Source organism: Furipterus horrens, unplaced genomic scaffold (genome assembly GCF_987537825.1).
Source record: "Furipterus horrens unplaced genomic scaffold, mFurHor1.1.pri manual_scaffold_3, whole genome shotgun sequence".
Taxonomy (NCBI): domain Eukaryota; kingdom Metazoa; phylum Chordata; class Mammalia; order Chiroptera; family Furipteridae; genus Furipterus; species Furipterus horrens.
The window spans coordinates 179,909,581-179,927,990 of NW_028327173.1; the positions used below are offsets into that span (position 1 = coordinate 179,909,581).

The 18,410-nt window shown below is 37.5% G+C and overlaps 1 long non-coding RNA gene across 1 annotated transcript in view; it reads left to right on the forward strand.

Moving 5' to 3' along the window:
- Window positions 1-11,042, forward strand: part of LOC150016869 (uncharacterized) — a 23,238-nt gene extending 12,196 nt beyond the window's left edge. Inside the window, exons 2-4 of the long non-coding RNA XR_016509840.1 lie at window positions 701-786; window positions 1,366-1,463; window positions 10,934-11,042. This is a non-coding gene — a long non-coding RNA (uncharacterized LOC150016869). The remainder of the gene's footprint in view (window positions 1-700; window positions 787-1,365; window positions 1,464-10,933) is intronic.
- The last annotated feature ends 7,368 nt before the right edge of the window (window positions 11,043-18,410 follow it).

Below are 18,410 nucleotides of genomic sequence, written 5' to 3' on the forward strand. Positions count from 1 at the left end.
ACACTATATATTATACCTAAATTTCTTCAGAGATAATGTTTCCAACTTGGCTTGGTTGGGGGCAAAAGTTTTGCTGGGACCAAAGACCAAGGGCAACAGGACTCTATGCTCTGGCTCCATCAGTTTTGATACATGGGTCCATCGTTAGAGTTGGGGGTGAGGGCATCAGCACTCATGACACCATGAATTTAGCAGGAAAATTGTATTCCTCAGTGGAGATTCCAATGCTTTTATCTGAAGATTAAGACAAAAGCTATAACTGTCCACTAGAATAAGCAAATGTGATTAACCCCATTTTATGAGTGCATTTGGTGAAATATTGTGAATGAATCATGTAAGTTAGGAATGAGGAGCAGTATGATATAGTAAGTCAACACCATTGTTGATCATTGTGCTGATCACTGTGGGAAAAGCTAGAGGGAATGATTAAGCATTTCCATCAACTTGGCCCAGTGAGGATGGAGAGGGTGTTGTCGGAGGACGAAGAAGCTCTAAAAATCACTAATATCATAGCAAAGATGCTGTAGGTTTCACTAGAGACCAACTTCCATTTTCTGATTTACTGAATATCTTTCCCTTAAAGAGAGCATAGAGTAATCATGGGAGGAGAGTGTGGCTGTTGAGAGGAAATTTGAAATTTCACAGAATGTTTTGGGCTTTTTTTCAATCCACTTGTATTCAGTTTCTATCCATTTCAAAGGCTTTTCTGAGTGCTGACAAGGAAGAAAGTTCTGCTAAATTGGAACCTTTTAAATCAATCGAGATTTTCAACAAATCCAAAACATGGTGAGTTCAATGCAGATAAATCTCAACCACATCACAATGTTGATGGGATCATTCATTTCCTTCCTTTTAAGCAGAGTAACTGACAATCCCAATTACAGATCAGGCATTTGGCCCTAACAATAGTAATGTAGTAATCCAAATAGAGAGTGATCAGCTTATCCAGTTTCCCATCTATGCTTTAGCTAGGATGTTTAATTTTCATTTCCTTCTTTCCATTGACGTTCTAACCCAGTCAGGGAGGTCTGATAGCTTTTTCCCAGGGATGTTGTTACTTCCTTATTCTTACATGAGAACCGGAATTTCATTTGGAAAGAGAAATTACATTGGGCTTGATCAATAACCTCAAAGAACTAAAAGAAAAAAAAAACTGTTATTTGACTTTAATATATGTACTTGATGTCCATGATTTGTGTTCATGTGTTAATTGAGGGTCACTAGCAAGTAGATTAGCCACTGTTAACATCTAAAATTGATTTAAATGCAAAAGGAATCAATACTTGAGCTAAACGTTTAAACATCATAATACTAACAAGAAAGGACTCTTCCCAATTGAACTATGCTTTGCTTTCTGTATTTTAGAACATGAAGTATATCTAAGAGAGGTGAAAATTACTTATCATTGTAAAGGAGAATGCAAATATCTTGCTGTGGTCAGAGAAATGATGGCAGTAACACAGGTACGAACAGTAAGTGGTAAGTGTAGTTTATGAAACTAAAATGTTTTAGCATTAAATTTGACAAAAGATTATAGTAATTACAATGGCTGATGTTTTTAAGCACTGACATTTTTAAGTGCTTGACACTGTTATTTTATTTTTCTCATTTAATCTTCACAATATTTTTATGAAGTAGGTACTGAGACTGGAAGGATCCACCTTCATGCAGTAGTCACAAGTTGGGTTGAAGCCCCGGTCTGCTGAATACAGATCCAGAAACCATAATATGTCTACTGTGTTTTAGCAATTGTGATTCTAGATATCCTAAACAAATGGAGTCTTAATGGAGCTTTAAAGGATAGAAAGTAATTGGAATTTACCAATTACTTGCTCTTATATTTCACTAATTTATGTTTCAGAAACTATCTTGTTAAATTTTGATACCCATAGGCCCTGGCCAGGTAGTTCAGTTGGTTAGAGCATAGTTTTGATGCACCAAAGTTGTGGGTTAAATCCTGGGTCAGGGCACATACAAGAATAAAACAATAAATGCATAAATAAGTGAACAACAAATCGACATTCCTCTCTCTAAAAATCAATAATAAGTTTTGGAGACCTCCATAACCCCAAATTTTGTTTGTTGAATCAGATTCTAAAATTCTAATAGTGAAATTAACAAAAATTTGTAACACGTTCAAATCTTTTGACTCTTGCAAGTTCTCTAATTAAGAACTATCAGAGTGTATACAATCATAGACCATAGAAACATTATGGATTTGAGTTGGGAGAATAAACCTAACTGTGTGTGTGTGTGTGTGTGTGTGTGTGTACACATCCACATGCGTACAGGTGTATACACACTCACATGTGTGCCTATGTGTCAGTGGTAAAGTTGCCTGGTTAGCCATAATTTCAGCCAAATAAACTGCATTTAAACATGTGCTCTGTTTAAAAACAGCAAGACCCCTGATGCAGATTCTTCTTGTTTTTTGTTCTCAAGTATTACTTGAGAAGCTAAACATAGTTATGTAAATGTATGTTAAGTAGGCCCCCCTGTGCCCTAGTGAAAGTGTATAGCAGGATCTTTTGTGGCTTGACAAAGGCTACTTATAAGGAACCCTTGGTTTGCAGAGTTGGATACTGGAGAGAGGAGGTGGAGGTCAGATGAGTAAATTTGCTGAAATTATGGAGAACCAACATTTTTTTTTTCTGTGGTTCAACATTATTAGAACATCTCTGAAGGACTGAGGTAATCTTGACACCAGCCAGTTAGTAGGACAGGACACCAGCAACCTCCATATGTAAATTACCCCAAAGCAAAGAAAGTCTTGACGTGGCGGCTTGGCACTTAGAGGGTCTGGGTGGTCCTGGCACAGAATGTTGGTGAATTTGGATGTCCTTTTTGTTATTGTCACTTCAGTATAGAGGATGTGCCTAAGAAGCAAATGATTGAGTATGTGATGGTAAAGCAACATAATTGATACTCCAAGCCTGCAATGTTCTGGGCTGAATACAGCTATGGAAGGAGTGGTTCATTCTTTCTTGGTTAAATGATTTTAAAAATAGATAAGTTATTTGTACTACAATTTATTGGCATGTAAATTACAGCAATATTTTAACACACTTTAATTTTACCAAATCTAATATTCAACTTCAAATATTCAGGTTTTGACTACATTGACATTATATTTTAAATAAAATTTTTACTTTAGATGAATAATGCTTTATTTGGGAATATCTTAGTAGTCTTAACATTTATTTATTTTAAACTCAATTTGCTTTGGAAAGGATTATTTCAACTTTGGAACCATTAATTTCCACCATTTTTTCAAAAATGTTTGTGTTAGATCTGTTAAGGGCCTCAAAAATTTCTGTTCATCTTTTCCTATCTTTGCTACTATGAGAAAGGACTTTCTGCTGAAGCATGCCTGTAGAAGCGTTTGGGTTGTAAAAATCACCCAAATCACGCTGTGAGGTAAATAGAACAGGGATCACTCTTCCAATTTCTGGTTGAGGAAAGTCAGATAGGTAATGTGAGCTGAAGAAGTTCTCACAGCTTGCCAGGAGCAGCCCTGGAAATTGCATGGGCTATTCCCACTGTTACGTGCTGATGATCCTTATGAACAGTTTTCTAGACTGAAAAGTGCTTTGCAAAGAGGAGGCAGATCAGGCTTCAAGTCTGAAAGCTTATACTTATCTTTGGTTAGGAAAGGTACTGAAACTCTGAGCCCTAGTGTCCTCATGTATAGGCTGGGAGAAAATAATACAACTTTGCAGGGTTGTTAGGATTTAATGAACTACAGGTTTTAAGTGCCTGGTACTGTAGTATATAAGAAATACTACGGACTTTTGGTCAAAATGGAGGTGTAGGTAAACAAAGCTCACTTTCTCACACAACCATAACAAAAATTAAAACTAGACTACAAAACAAATGTCACCCAGAACTGTCAGAAAATTGAGCTGTGTGGAAGTCTGACAACCAAGGAATTAAAGAAGTCATATTCATCCAGATGAGTAGGAGGGACAGAGATATGGGAAGAAGCGAGAAGACGTGGAATTGGCGGTCCCACACCCATCTGTGGTGGGTAAAAATTGGGAGGGATACCTCAGGAGCGAGGGATCCCAGCCTTACACCAGACCATCCAGCCCAGGGTACCAGTGCCAGGAAGATAAGTCCCCTAACTTCTCGCTGTAAAAACCAGTGGGGGTTGGGCGAGGGCCGAAGAAACTGCAGGATTCTCAGGAGTCTTCTCTTAAAGGGCCTGCAACGGACTCACTCCATCTGGACTTCAGCACTGGGGCAGCAACTGGCATACAGGGAGAGATTAAAGTGTCTGGCATCAGGGTGATGCCAAGAGACAGCTTCCTCCAGGACAAAACTCTGGAGACCAAGCAGTGGCATTGTCCCTTCTCTGAACCCTCCTCTACACAGAGTTGCCATGCAGTGACCCCGTATCAGAGACTCCATCAACCTGGTTCACAAGGGTTGCCCCACTCTGACAATCACCTAAGACTCTGTCCCATCCAACTTATTGGTGTGCTTTTCTACAATAGGCCATGCTACTAAGACAGGAAGTCAAAGTAGCTTTCCTAATACATAGAAACAAACACAGGGAGGCTATCAAATTGAGAAGAAAAAGAATTATGGCCCAAATGAGAGAAAAGAACATAACTCCAGAAAAAGAACCAAACAAAATGGAGATAAGCAATCTATAAGATGCAGAGTTTAAAGCACTGGTTATTAGGATGCTCAAGGAACTCACTAGGTACTTCAAAAGCATAAAAAAGACCTAGGCAGAAACAAATGTTAAACTAAGTAAAATAAAGAACAATTTACAGGGAACCAACAATGGAGAGGGTAAAGCCAAGAATCAAATAAATGGTTTGGAACATAAGGAAGAAAAAAAATATTCAATCAGAACAGCAAGAAGAAAAAGAATCCAAAAAAACAAGGATAGGCTAAGGAGCCTCTGGGACAATCTCAAATGTACCAACATTCAAATCACAGGGGTGCCAGAAGGAGAAGAAAAAGAACAAGAAATTGAAACTATTTGAAAAAATAATGAAAAAGAACTTCCCTAATTTGGTCAAGAAAATAAACATATAAGTCGAGGAAGCACAGAGAGTCCCAAAAAGGATGGACTAAAAGAGGACTGCACCAAGACACATCATAATTAAAATGCCAAAGTTTAAAGATAAAGAGAGAATCTTATAAGCAGCAAGAGAAAAGCAGATAGTTATCTACAAAGGAGTTTCCATAAGACTGTCAGCTGATTTCTAAAAAGAAACTTTGCAGGCTAGAAGGGATTGGCAAGAAGTATTCAAAGTGATGAAAAGCAAGGACCTATCTAGATTACTTTATGCAGCAAAGCTATCATTTAGAATGGAAGAGCAGATAAAGTGCTTCCCAAACAAAGTAAAGCTAAAGGAGTTCATCATCACCAAGTCATTATTATATGAAATGTTAAAGGGACTTATTTAAGAAAAAGAAGAAGATCAAAACTATGAACATTGAAATGGCAATAAATTCACAACTATCAACAATTGAATCTAAAAAAACAAACTAAGAAAACAAGCAGAACAGAAACAGAATCATAGGTATGGAGATCATTTGAAGGGTTATCAGCTGGGAGGTGAAAGGGGGAGAATGGGGGAAAGGTGCAGGGATTAAGGAGTACAAACTGGTAGGGGGATGTGAAGAACAGTATAGGAAAAGGAGTAGTTAAAGAATTTGTATGTATGACCCATGGACATGAATTAAGTCGGGGTATTGCTGGAGGGAATGGGGGATACTAGGTGGAGGGGACAAAGGGGAAAAAATTGGGACCACTGTAATAGCATAACCAATCAGGTGTATTAAATAAACACTATGCAGCAAATTGAGTCATAAGAAAATAGAACACATTATATATATATTTTAAAACATTGAAATTATAAGTCCTTAAGGGAGGCATCTGGTAATGTATACAGAAAGAAGAAAGTGGATTTCAACATCTAACCAGAAGGTGAATATAGTTTTTTTTTTCAAGTAATCAGAGGCCTGTAAGGAAGTATTCCAGAGGCATTACTAAACCCCAGTGCAAGAGGGAGAAAGAAAAATAGTGTTCTTCTTCTTCTTTTTTTTCTCTTTAAAGCCATTTTTTGTATTATCCAAGTGAAACTTGTTCATTGAAATGCTCAGTGCAATGGGAAGTTGCTATTTTGATGGGCCAGTAGCAAGCTCTCTTCTAGGTGCAACACATTCCTCATCACACTCACCATCTGGCCATAGTGGGTGCTGCTGGTTTTGTTTTGTTTTGTTTTTAAATTCTGCTACAGCATGGGGAATGTGGGAGGCCCTGACGTGCCCCAAACTTAAGCAGAACAGACACTGTTACCTCCTCTTGGTACTGTCTTCTTTCATAAACCTACCATCCTGTCCACAGTGATTGGAATAAGAGTAGGTACCTGATCCAAATTCACCAATCACAGTGTCTCACTACCACCACCCTGGCTACTGTAATTGGGTAGTGGTTGGACATGTGATCTAAAGTGGGCCAATGAGAATTTTTTCCTTTGGATTATTTTAGCTGGATCTTCCCCTAGCCTGTCCCAAAGAATCGGGGAATGTTCTTTGCTCCTCTAGTGACAAACCTGAAAGTGTGAAATCTAGAAGCTGCTAGCAACAGTTACAAAGCTTGTGGAGAGGTCAGGTCTACCATAGGAGACACCTTAATGTGCAGTTCTAGTAACTGGTTCGGTGAGCCAATAAATAACCTTTCAGTTAAGCTAGTTTGGTTTGGTTTCTGTCACTTGCAATCAGAAGCCCTAACTGATATCAAACAAGTAAGTATAAAGAAATGAATAATATACATACATAGTGCTTCTCTCCAGAGGCAACAGCTATCCTGTACTTGTGATCTTTTTACTAAGCTTTCGTTGTTGTCTTTCATTATAATGACTTCCAGTATCACTGAAAATATTAATAAATAATTATAGTTTTCATAGTTGGTCCCATAATAGTGGACATTTAGGTTATATCCAAGGTTTTGATGCATTTTGAGCATAAATATTTGTTTGTATCTCTATTTCTTTGGGATATATTGCTATAAAGATAATCACAGAGTCATGGAGTATTAATAGAGACTTTTAAATTTTTTACATTAGTTGAAAAATGATTTATGATAAAAAGAATTAAACAATTTAAAAGGCTATAAAAGTGAACAAGTTACCCTAACATCTTCAATTGTGTTTCATCATGTTTCTCTTCCCCAGACTGTGTGTGTGTGTGTGTGTGTGTGTGTGCCTCCTCCTCTGCTACCCTCAAAGAAGCCCATTAAATGATGGTTTTGTAGAAAATAATTCTTGTGTACTTTAATTTTTGCATTTTTAACAATATTAATAGCTGCATGACATTTAATTGCCCCCTTCTAATGATGGACATCTAAGCTTTTTCCAGTCTTTTGCTACTACAAACAAGTCTGCATTAAGTACCCTTATATTTAGAAGTATCACAAATGTGCACATATACACAGGGGTGGGCAAAAGTAGGTTTACAGCTGTAATACAAATAAATAATACAATAATTAACAAATAATAAGAATAAACTCTGTGTTTCATGTACTCATAACTGTAAACCTACGTTTGTCTATCCCATATGTGTAAGACAGAGCTCTAGAAATACTGAGAGTATGTACATTTTTGTGTGTGTGCTAGGCATTCCCAAAATGTCTCCACACTGTTATTCCAAATAGACTCCCACCAATAATATATGAAAGAGCATGCTTTCCGATACCTCACTAAGAGAATGTATTAACAAATTTTTACACTTTTGTCCAAATGATCATGAAAGTTTGTTTCTTTTTATAGCTGTAATTTGGCAAATTGCCTTCTGGAAAGGTTACATAAATTTTAAAAAGGATTTTATTTATTTATTTTTAGAGAGAGGGGAAGGAAGGGAGTGAAACATTGATAGGGACCTGGCCTGCAACCCAGGCATGTGCCATGAGTGGGAACTGAACCAGCAGTCTTTTGGTTTGCGGGATGATGCCCAACCCACTGAGCCATACCAGTCAGGGCTGGAAAGGTACATGAATGTATACTTCCATCTGCAAGATGTGAAATTGTCTGCCTTATTGCATCTACATCAGCATTAAGAATCATCATAATTTTAAATCTTTACTGATATAATGGAACTAATAGGATCTCATTTTTAAATCTTGCATCTTATTCACTCACATAATACTTATTTTCCATGCCCCTGTAGTGTGGGACATTGTTCTGACAACAGTGGTAAGACACTCTCTATGCCTGAAGGAGCTGACATTTCTTTGATTACAAATATGGTTGAACATCAAAAAATGAGCAGTTTCAACTTCTGACCTAGATGGAGGCCTAGACAGACACGCTGTGTCTCCCTCCACAACTAAGAAGGAATACAACTATCTCAAAACTAGAGACAACCAGAAGTTCCAGAAAATTGAGCTGCATGGAAGTCCAACAAACAAATATATAAAGAAGAAATACTCATCCAGATATGTAGGAGGGGCAGATCTGGTGCGGAGAGGACGCGGTGTGGTGGTAGTGGCAGCAGCAGCAGCAGGCTGGTGGAAAGCTCAGTCATACATTTTAAAAAGTCAGGAGGGACACCTGGGGAATGTTCCCAGCCTCAGACCGGACCATGCAGCTCAGATCCCAGTGCCAAGGAAAGTAAAGTTTCATTGCTTCTGACTGTGCAAACCAGTGGGTTTTGGAGCAGAGGAGAAACTGCCAGTCTCTCAGCAGAGTCCTCTTGTCTAAAGGGTCCTCATGGTCCTAGAATGTCTGCAGACCCACCCACTCTGGGAATGATGGCCAGCGCAACAGCTAGAGAGGCACTAGTCCCATATGGAAGTGGAAGAAGTGCCTGGAAAAGGGGCATGTGCTGAGCAAGCAGCATTGTTCCCTCTTGGACCCCTCCCTGCTCCACAGCACCACAATGTGGTGAAACAGGTCACCATATACTGATGAATATCTAAGGCTCCGCCCCTTACAACGTAACAGGCATGACAGCTCTACCTAAGACACAAGGCAAACAAACACAGGAGCCTGTCAAGATGAGGAGACAGAGAAGTATGGCCCAAAAGAGGGAACGGATCAAGGTTCCAGTGGGAGAACTAAGTGACGAGGAGATAACCAACCTACAGATGAGGAGATAGTCAATCTAACAGATGCAGAGTTCAAAACACTGGTGATAAATATGCTCACAGGCTTGACAGATATGCTTAAGTACGGCAAATGCATAAGGGAAGAAGTGAAGTCTATGCTAAATGAAACAAAGGAAAATCCACACAAAACCAATGGTGAAGGGAAGGAAACCTGGGTTCAAACCAATGACTTGGAACATAAGGAAGAAAAAAAGCAGTCAGCCAGTACCAAATGAGGAAACAAGAATTGAAAAAAATGAGGCAAGGCTTGGAAACCTCTGGGACAACTTTAAACATGCCAACATCTGAACCATAGGGATGCCAGAAGGAGAAGAGGAAGAGCAAGAAATTGAAAACTTATGTGAAAAAGTAATGAAGGAAAACTTCCCAAATTTGACAAAGGAAATAGACATACAAGTCCAGGAAGCACAGAGAGTCCCAAACAAGCTATACCCAAAGAGGACCACACCAAGACATATCATAATTAAAATGCCAAAGGTTAAAGATAAAGAGAGAATCTTAAAAGCAGCAAGAGAAAAGCAGAGAGTTACCTACAAAGGGGTGCCTATAAGACTGAGCTGATTTCTCAAAAGAAACTTTGCAGGCAAGAAGGGACTGGCAAGAAGTATTCAATGTGATGAAAAGCAAGAACCTACAACCAAGATTACTTTATCCAACAAAGCTATCTTTTAGAATGGAAGGGCAGAGAAAGTGCTTCCCAGACAAGGTAAAGCTAAAAGAGTTTATCATCACCAAGCCATTATTATATGAAATGTCAAAGGGACTTACTTAAGAAAAAGAAGATAAAAAGTATGAACACTAAAATGACAATAAACTCACAACTGAATCTAAAAAATAAAAACAAGACCCAACTAAGCAAACCAGAATAGGAACAGAATCATAGGTATGGGGACCATTTGGAGGGTTATCAGCTGGGAGGGGGAAGGGGGAGAAATGGGGAAATGGTGCAGGGATTAAGAAACATAATTGGTTAGTACAAAATAGACAGGGGGAAGTTAAGAATAATATAGGAAAGGATGAAGCCAAAGAACTTATATGCTTGACCCATGGACATGAACTAAGGGGGGGTGGCATTGCTGGATGGAAGGGGTATCCTGGGCAGAGGGGAGCAAAGGAAAAAAATATTGGGACTACTGTAATAACATAATGAATAAAATATACTTAAAAAATGAGCTGTTTCAAATTATAATTTAAACTAGGAATTATGCATTGCCCCAAATTTTTAAGGAGATAGGAGATGATAGTAATTTAAAGATAATGTTTATTATTCTATTAGGAAGCTGAATCTATAGCTCTCTAGGAAAATAATAGCATTTCCTGACTCATTTATATGATTGCTTTCTTCATATTATCTAGAAGGGAGAATCCATAGGGTTAAAGAAAGTAGGCTAAGCACAGTGGCAGATACCACTAATTGACATGCACCCCCTCCCCCAGTGTCTATTGTCCTCTTCTTCCTTTTAAGAATAGAATTAGCTCACCTTTTAGTAGGGCATATGGCCACTCAGATAGAAACTACAGTTCCCTTAGTACCTTTGTACTAAGATAATCAAGGCCATTCTTCTGCTGAAGAACACAGTAAAAGTCTACTTATTAAATACATAAAAACAAATACAAACTTGTATTATATTTCCTAAATTTCACTCAAATGTATGTATACCTATAGCTATATATCTATAGCTATATAAATTTTTTTTGGCACATCTCCTATCTAGCACATATCTTAGAAAGCAAAACAAAACAAAAGATCTCAGAACAACGTCTGTTTTTCTATGGCTAATTTTTTTTTTTTTTTTTTAACGACAGGGCAGCTGAAGGCAATTGGGAGAACTGTGTGAGGTCCCAAGGTGCCTACTCTGAAGAGAACTGACGTGTCATTGTCCTATGTAGAATGTTTCTTGTATCTTCTTCAATAAATGTCTCTAGTTTTCATACTCTGTGGCTGGATACATTCTGGACAGACTATGACTAATTTTTATGGTTTTATTATAGCTAATGATTTTCCAACGCAGGAGTTTTCTTGAAGGAAAATTTCCAGGCTCTGGATAAAATGGGTATGGGGAAAATTCTACTGTTAATTGTTTTCAGAGGATCCAACAGCTCAGATTCCACTGGCTGGTCCTTGATACTCAGCAGGAAAGGGGAGCACACAAAGAAGGGAAAACGGTGACAGTCTTTTTTTCTTTGCTCATCCAGTCTTCTCTCCTTATCCCCCAAATACACACACACACACACACACACACACACACACACACACACACTTGCTGAACTTAGGAATAGGGAACACTTTGCTTAGTTTTATTAACCTGCAACTTATCATCCATGATTACACTTAGTTCATTTGAGTCTTCAAAAGTGTTCCTGGAAATGCAAATTCCCCAGGGGTAGGGGGTTGGGCTCATTAAACTGTTAACCACTCATATCACAATTACCAGTTAAGGCATTTAGGAAGGCAGGGAAAATACCTGAGTGAAGGGCAGACCCCTTAGGGAGCAAAGTAGATACAGGTGAAGAGGGTGAAAGAGTACAAAGCCAGACCTACCTTGCCTAACTCTACACGTTTAAATAATTCTAGGGGGCACAGGTTGTTGACTCAATATCAATTATTTTATCTTTTACCTCTGTAGCCCGTGGCAGGTCACAGTGTACTTTCATTGTGTAATTGATTTGATCTTCTTAACCTGTGGGTAGGGAGGAGGGAGTGCATTTTTAAATCATTTTTCTTTCTTTTTTTAAATAACTACATGAATCTCAAATATAATCATATCCAACATACCTATTTTAACAGGAAAAAAATAGTCCCATATAGGTGAATTGATATTTCCCATACTTAAAGACTACTCAGAATACAGATTTCCTGGTGCTTAAACTCGATGTTCCACTTACTATTCCTCATAGACTCTTTAGATATCTGCTCAGTTCAAATACAAGTACTAGACATATATCCACAGAGAGAATATTTTTAGAAAGTATATCTATACATAATTATAAATAGCTTTTCTGTACATCACTGCTATTTTGAAACATTGATCTAAAAAGGCTTAATGAGTACATTTTTGCTAATGGCCCAATTGCCTGTCAAACTTTTAACTAACCTCTACTGTCTGAAACCATTTGGAAGTAAGTGGAAAAAAAACTTGGAGCAATAAGGAAAATAATCACTCAAAAGACCATCCACGAATACTAGAATATTCACGTAAACACTCTGGTGCTACCCCAAAATGTATTTACTTTTGTCTTTTAAATAAGGATAATACTTTAACTGTTTTAGCCATAAAGTTCCCTAATCCATAGCAAGTGGAATGATTTAAAGAAATGAACAACTGTTAGTCATTATTCAGTCAACAAATAGTTTTTAAGTGCCTGGTATGCTCTACTGTACTGTGAGGGGGGACCCAAAACACCCAGAATTCATTTATAAAAAATTGTGTATTTATTCTTAAATGTTTAAACCTCAGTCACCTTCAGAGTACTCACAATTTGATACACTACACCTACCAAGATATTTTTTCCCCCCTGCTCAAATCAGTTTTTGAATGAGTTGATTTTGATGCCTTTTAGTGCTTCTGTTGTTTTTTGTTTCATCTCTTCTACATTGCAAAATGTTCCCCTTTGAGGACTTTTTTTTCATCCTGGCAAACAACAAAAAATGTTGCTTGGGGAAGGTAAGGTTGGGTGAATAAGGAGGGTGAGGCACCGGGGTCATGCTGTTTTTGGCCAAAAACTGTTGAACACTCAGTGCAGTTTGGGCAGGAGGGCTCATGAATCACCCATCATGAAATGGGCAAATGCACTGAAAGTCTTAAAAAATTTTTTTCACTGAAGCCAAACACAGCCTCTCACAACAATGCCAGCTGGTACACTGATACAGATGGGCTCCTAGAACACTCACCTAGCAAAGGGAAGCCTGTACTACGAGGGGCCTGCCCTCCAGAAGATAATTCCAGATTTCTTTTGGGTCCTCCCTCATAAATGTCAGAGTAACAAAGATGAAACTGTAGAAAGGAAGACACATAGTTACAGTGATGTGATAAGTGCCACACCAAAGAAAGGTATAAATCCTTGTCTAATCACAGTATGGGGCAGGCACTATTTTACTCTGAGGGTGAAACAGAGCTTCCTGGAGCATGACCTCTAGTGAGTTTTGAAGACTGGGTGTTAAGAGAGAACCTGGTCCCTTTGGGGAATAGTTTCATATGGCTACAGAGGTGACTAGATAAAGAAATAAGACATGGGTCTTGGGGGCTTTGTACGTTAAGGAGTTTAAATGGTATTTCATAGGCAATGAAGGTTTTAATGGTATTTCATAGGCATTGAAGGTTCTAAACTGGAAAGCAAGGCTCAGATAATGTCTCGAATTCTGAAAGTTACATCTGAATATAGTTGTAATGTAGACTGGAATGAGGACCAGACATTGGATTTAGTTAAGAAATGATAAATTCCTAAGCTATACCAGTAACCTTAGGAATAGAGGGGAAGAAACTGATTCAAGAGACAATGGAAGCGAAGACATGGATACATGTAATGATCTGGTCAGTTGGGAAGAAAGGGAAACAATTCCAAAGTGAGTTTCACAGATCGTTGACCGGCCATGAATAAACTCATGTTTTCAAGCATGATAAACTGCTATATAGTTTATCATACCAAAAAAAAGTTATTGAAAGTTATATAGAAGATATGTATGAAGTTTCATTTCAATATATTATGTATAAATAAAGTATGTTGAAGTTTATTTAGATTGTTTCATTTTCATATTTAATTACAAAAAAATAGCCAGAGATATGGGATAACTTTTGTATAAAATTGCCGGTCAGCACTGTTAATTGGTAAATGGGTGAATCAATGCTATGAAAACGAGGAACACAGAGTGAGGGACAGGCTTAGAGCAAGGACAATAGTTTAAATGTTCATATACTGAGTCACAGTTGACTAGGACACTGAAAATATCCATTAGGGAACTGGATCTACCAGCTTGGAGTTAAGGGAACAGGTTCAGGTTGGGACAATCCCAGCAGGAAGCTGGCAGCTTTGGTTAACAGCAGGAGGCAGAGTGGACAGAAAGCTTGGATAGCACCAAATTCTGGAGAGACTGGGGACAAACTGCTATACATGCTTAAAATATTTCCTGTGCAGCTGCTTAGGACAACCAGACATCATTTTGAAATTCCTGCCTTCACCCTTGCCTCCTACAATGCTATTCTCCCCGGAATAGACCTGGTGATACTTTTAAAGTGTAAATCATGTTTTATCATTCCTTGCTTCAGACTCAAATCCAAACTATTTGGCACAGAACAATAAAGCTCTACCTGTGATGTGATCCCTATCTTTCTGACTGGATCTCCTATCACATGACTCCTAGAGTTAACACTGTGATCCAGCTGCTCAGCTCCTCCCTGGGGCCCTGCTGTTCCCTCCGTCTGGAATGCTCTTTTCTAGGTCCTGCTGACTGGCTCCCTTTCATCATTCAAGCTTCTCTGCTGAAATGTTACTTCCTCAGAAACCTCCCTTAACCAATCTAATGTATATCCCCACCTCTGTCATTCCTTATTCTTAATCCCATTACCCTGTTATTGACTTTATAGCACCAACCATTATCTGAATGTGTTTTACTTTACTAGCTTTTGTATTGGCAAAGGTGATGTGCAAAGGTAAATCTCCGCATTTATTATTTCTTAAGAAAAACTGGAAGAGTGAGATACAGTCATGTAGCTGAATGTCTTGAATTCCCATTGAGGGGTTTTATTTGATTTGCTAGTTTTCCAGGAGCCAAAAAACGTTTGAAGTAGGTCAGTGACCTTGTCAAGTGTTTTGAAATATTTGTTTGGTTAAGATGTTATAAAATCTAATCACTCCACAATACTCTGACCCTGTACTCACTTACTGACACTATTCACTTTAACTGGTTTAACTGCATAAAAAATTTCTAACCTAAATAAATGAACTGAATGAGAAGAATATAAGAAATCTAGGCATATCTGAAACTAACTCGATGGCTTTGTAATAGAATTGCACAGTTCTACTTTATTAGTAGCCCACTCTTCATTTCAGTGTGGGAGACAGCTAATTTTAAAATCAGGACCAAACTGACCAACGCTGTCTTCTACACACTCAGTAATGTAGTTCTGTCCATAACTTTTATGTCAAACCACTGGTGGACCCAGCTGTGGTATAACCAGACTTTGGCTAATGGGAGTGCTTTAAAAGGTAGGTTGTACTGAGCTCTTTCAATTAGATTGGAATAGAAAGATCTTTGGACCTTTCAATTTAGTTTTATTAAACCTTCTAAAGTGCCAGATTCAGACTTTGGGATACCCAAGTGAATAAGATACATTTCTACCCTTTAAGGAGGATGAATTGTAATCATTTAGCTGAGCATGCAGTGCAGTCAAGTGAATTGCAAAATTTTGTAGATTGTTTTTTCAAAACGACTCCTTTTGTCCTTACATTTGCCAGCCTATGAAATGTATGTGTGGGTTTTTTACTTTTATCTTGTTTTTTTTTCAGGGAAAAATAACTTTAACACAAGGTATGTATAAATATAAAGTTTATTTAGCATAGTGTTTAGAAAAATAAGTTCACATCATTTCAGAAACAAATAAAACACTTAATTGTCCAGGCATAAACCCCTATTACAGTACAACATACATACTTTAGAGCTCTTTGGTTGGGTAATTAAGCACAGAAATGTTCTTGGACATGCTCTGTGTGCCATCACCTAACAGTGCAGTAAAGACTCTTGTTACCCCATTCCATGATATACATTCTGTATAGATCTTCTCTTTGTGTAAGGCACAGTAAAACCATATTGAGTATATAACTGGTTGCCTCTAACATACAGTACATGCAACTAAAGAATAAAATTTTTTGGAGAACCCTGAAAGCCAAAAGAGTCACATGCTATATAATTTTGATTAATAAAATGCATGGTTGTAATATTAATGTGGTGTATCAGTTAGATACAAAATAAATGTTAGGCTCTAATCATCGAAGTTCTTGGAAGACTTTGAAACATCTTTTATAAAATGTAATTCTCCCCCCACCCCCAGTTTTCCTGAAGTATTTATATTTTTATGATGAGATGATCTGTCAAAAACATTTTAAAGAATGAAGAACTTCTGGCTATGTACTAATGCACACTGGTCTAACATGTAGCAGGGCAGGCTGCAATACATGCCCAACAATCCAACTTTTAACATGCAAGATGTAAGGGCATATACAAGGAGATTTAAGGTCAGTGTGCAATTTAACTACAGATTTTTATCTATGGCTATAACGTCTACCTGCCTTTCATAACACAAGAAAGGCACTGAAACGTGTACAATTCAGTTTTTTCATTACTATAAATATACACGAGCTATAGAGCAGCACAACACAGGTGCTGTTGCTTGATTGAGGAACAAATGCACCTCCTCTTTAAACAACAGAATGTCCTTTACTAGATGGAACTAAGAGCTAAATGCCAGACTCTGGCTGGTAGAGTGCATAGTTAGGCTCACACCAAAAATCCCACAGCCAGCCACAGGGGTTGGAGTTCGCAGGGAGTTATTTACCCCTATTCTGATTCCTCTGTGGGGATCCTTAGAGGGTCATTTGCAGCATCTTCAAGCATTGGTTTATGTAAGAGGGAAATTCTGCCACATGAACTCCAAGGGTTCTGAGTCTGGCCCTTGGTATTGCAAAGACATTTGCAATTCTGTGCATGGAGATCATGGGTTCATCTTATTCCATTCACATATATATGGGCTACATACCAACTGGCCCGTATTTTACTGAAAGAATAGAAAAGAACAATAAGTTCTTTATAATGTGCATTGATTCTTACCTGGTAATATTGTGTAGCTACCTGGAGTAATTGTAGGGGTATAATTACATCATGTTGGGAATATGAATGGGTTTTCTAGGTAAGTCTTAAGTTTTGTGCTATCTTTCCTTTTTCTTAAGGGAAAAAAGAGGAAGAACTGTGAATAAAAGAGGCTTATTATATTTTTGGAAGATGGAGAAAACTTTTCCACTTATATATATGACACATATAACTTTTAAAACCTTCCCACCTCCCTTATTGAATGGGTATTTTTAAATAATTAACAAACTTTTGATATCTGGAGCAATCAAGTGGAAAACATCATTTTCATGTAAACTACACCATGTAATTAATCTCAGTAACATGATCAGCACACACCCAAAGGAAAAAACAAGCTGTATAAGTAGTGGTGGAGTGGAAGAGACCTCTAAAACACTTGGCTTTGTAAAAGAACAAAACTAAAAACATGTAGTTTCAGCAGTTTAGGAACATTCACCAATTCTATTAAAAAATGAGTTCTAAGTTCTTTATCGAAATGATGGGAGAGGAATTCTTCATAGGCTCTTTTGTCTATGCCTGAAAGTTCCATTTGCAATAACAACAGAAGTTAAATCCTCTATGGCCCTTATTCAACATGCTTGGCATATAGAGACCTAGAATGGACCCTTTGTTCTGATCTTAAAAAAAGCAAGATGTGGTGACATCTTTATGTTCAACAACTTTGAGTCATCTCTGAAGAGATCGTTTTTCCACTTTTCTTGCTTTTTGGAGACCAGAGACTTTACTCACTACATAAAGGTATTTTCATTCTTACAACTTGTGTTCAGAATTCTGTTAAAAACTGCAACCACAGCTCAAGACATTATCAAACAAGCTTCGCTCTTGCAGAAACCCCAGATTTACTTTTAAAGAAGATATGATATAGTGCAAACAACAGTCATATGCTGTAATGTAACAACAGATTCCAAACATTTAGAACTAAGTTTTAACAGGACAGATTTTTGCTCAATAGTATCTACATGTTCTTTTACTTTAAAATGGTTGTTTTAATAGCCTAGAGAATTGATTCTATATGGTAGTCTATAATTGTTATTTTCATTGTAATGAAAAGTATTAACAATAATTAGGTGTTCCCATTTGTATCATAAACATTATGCATAATAGAAGTAAAACTTAAGTTCTTTAGATTTAAAGAAATTCTGTGTGAAATTAACCCTGTTAGAATAGTAGAAAACAGCCATCAGTGCTTCTGTTGACACTTCCGTACCTCAGTAAGAACAATAAAAAGGCCACAAGGTAAAAAGGCACATAGAATTCTATATAAAACATATTTAAATGAATCAGAGAGCTGCTAAATAAAGAACAAGGATGTGAAAAAAAGTACCAAAATTCCAATATTGGGAGCTGGATTTCCTGTTTCAGTGTTATTAATATTGACCTTAATAGACTCCTGATAAAAATCATTACTTTTAAAATCCTACA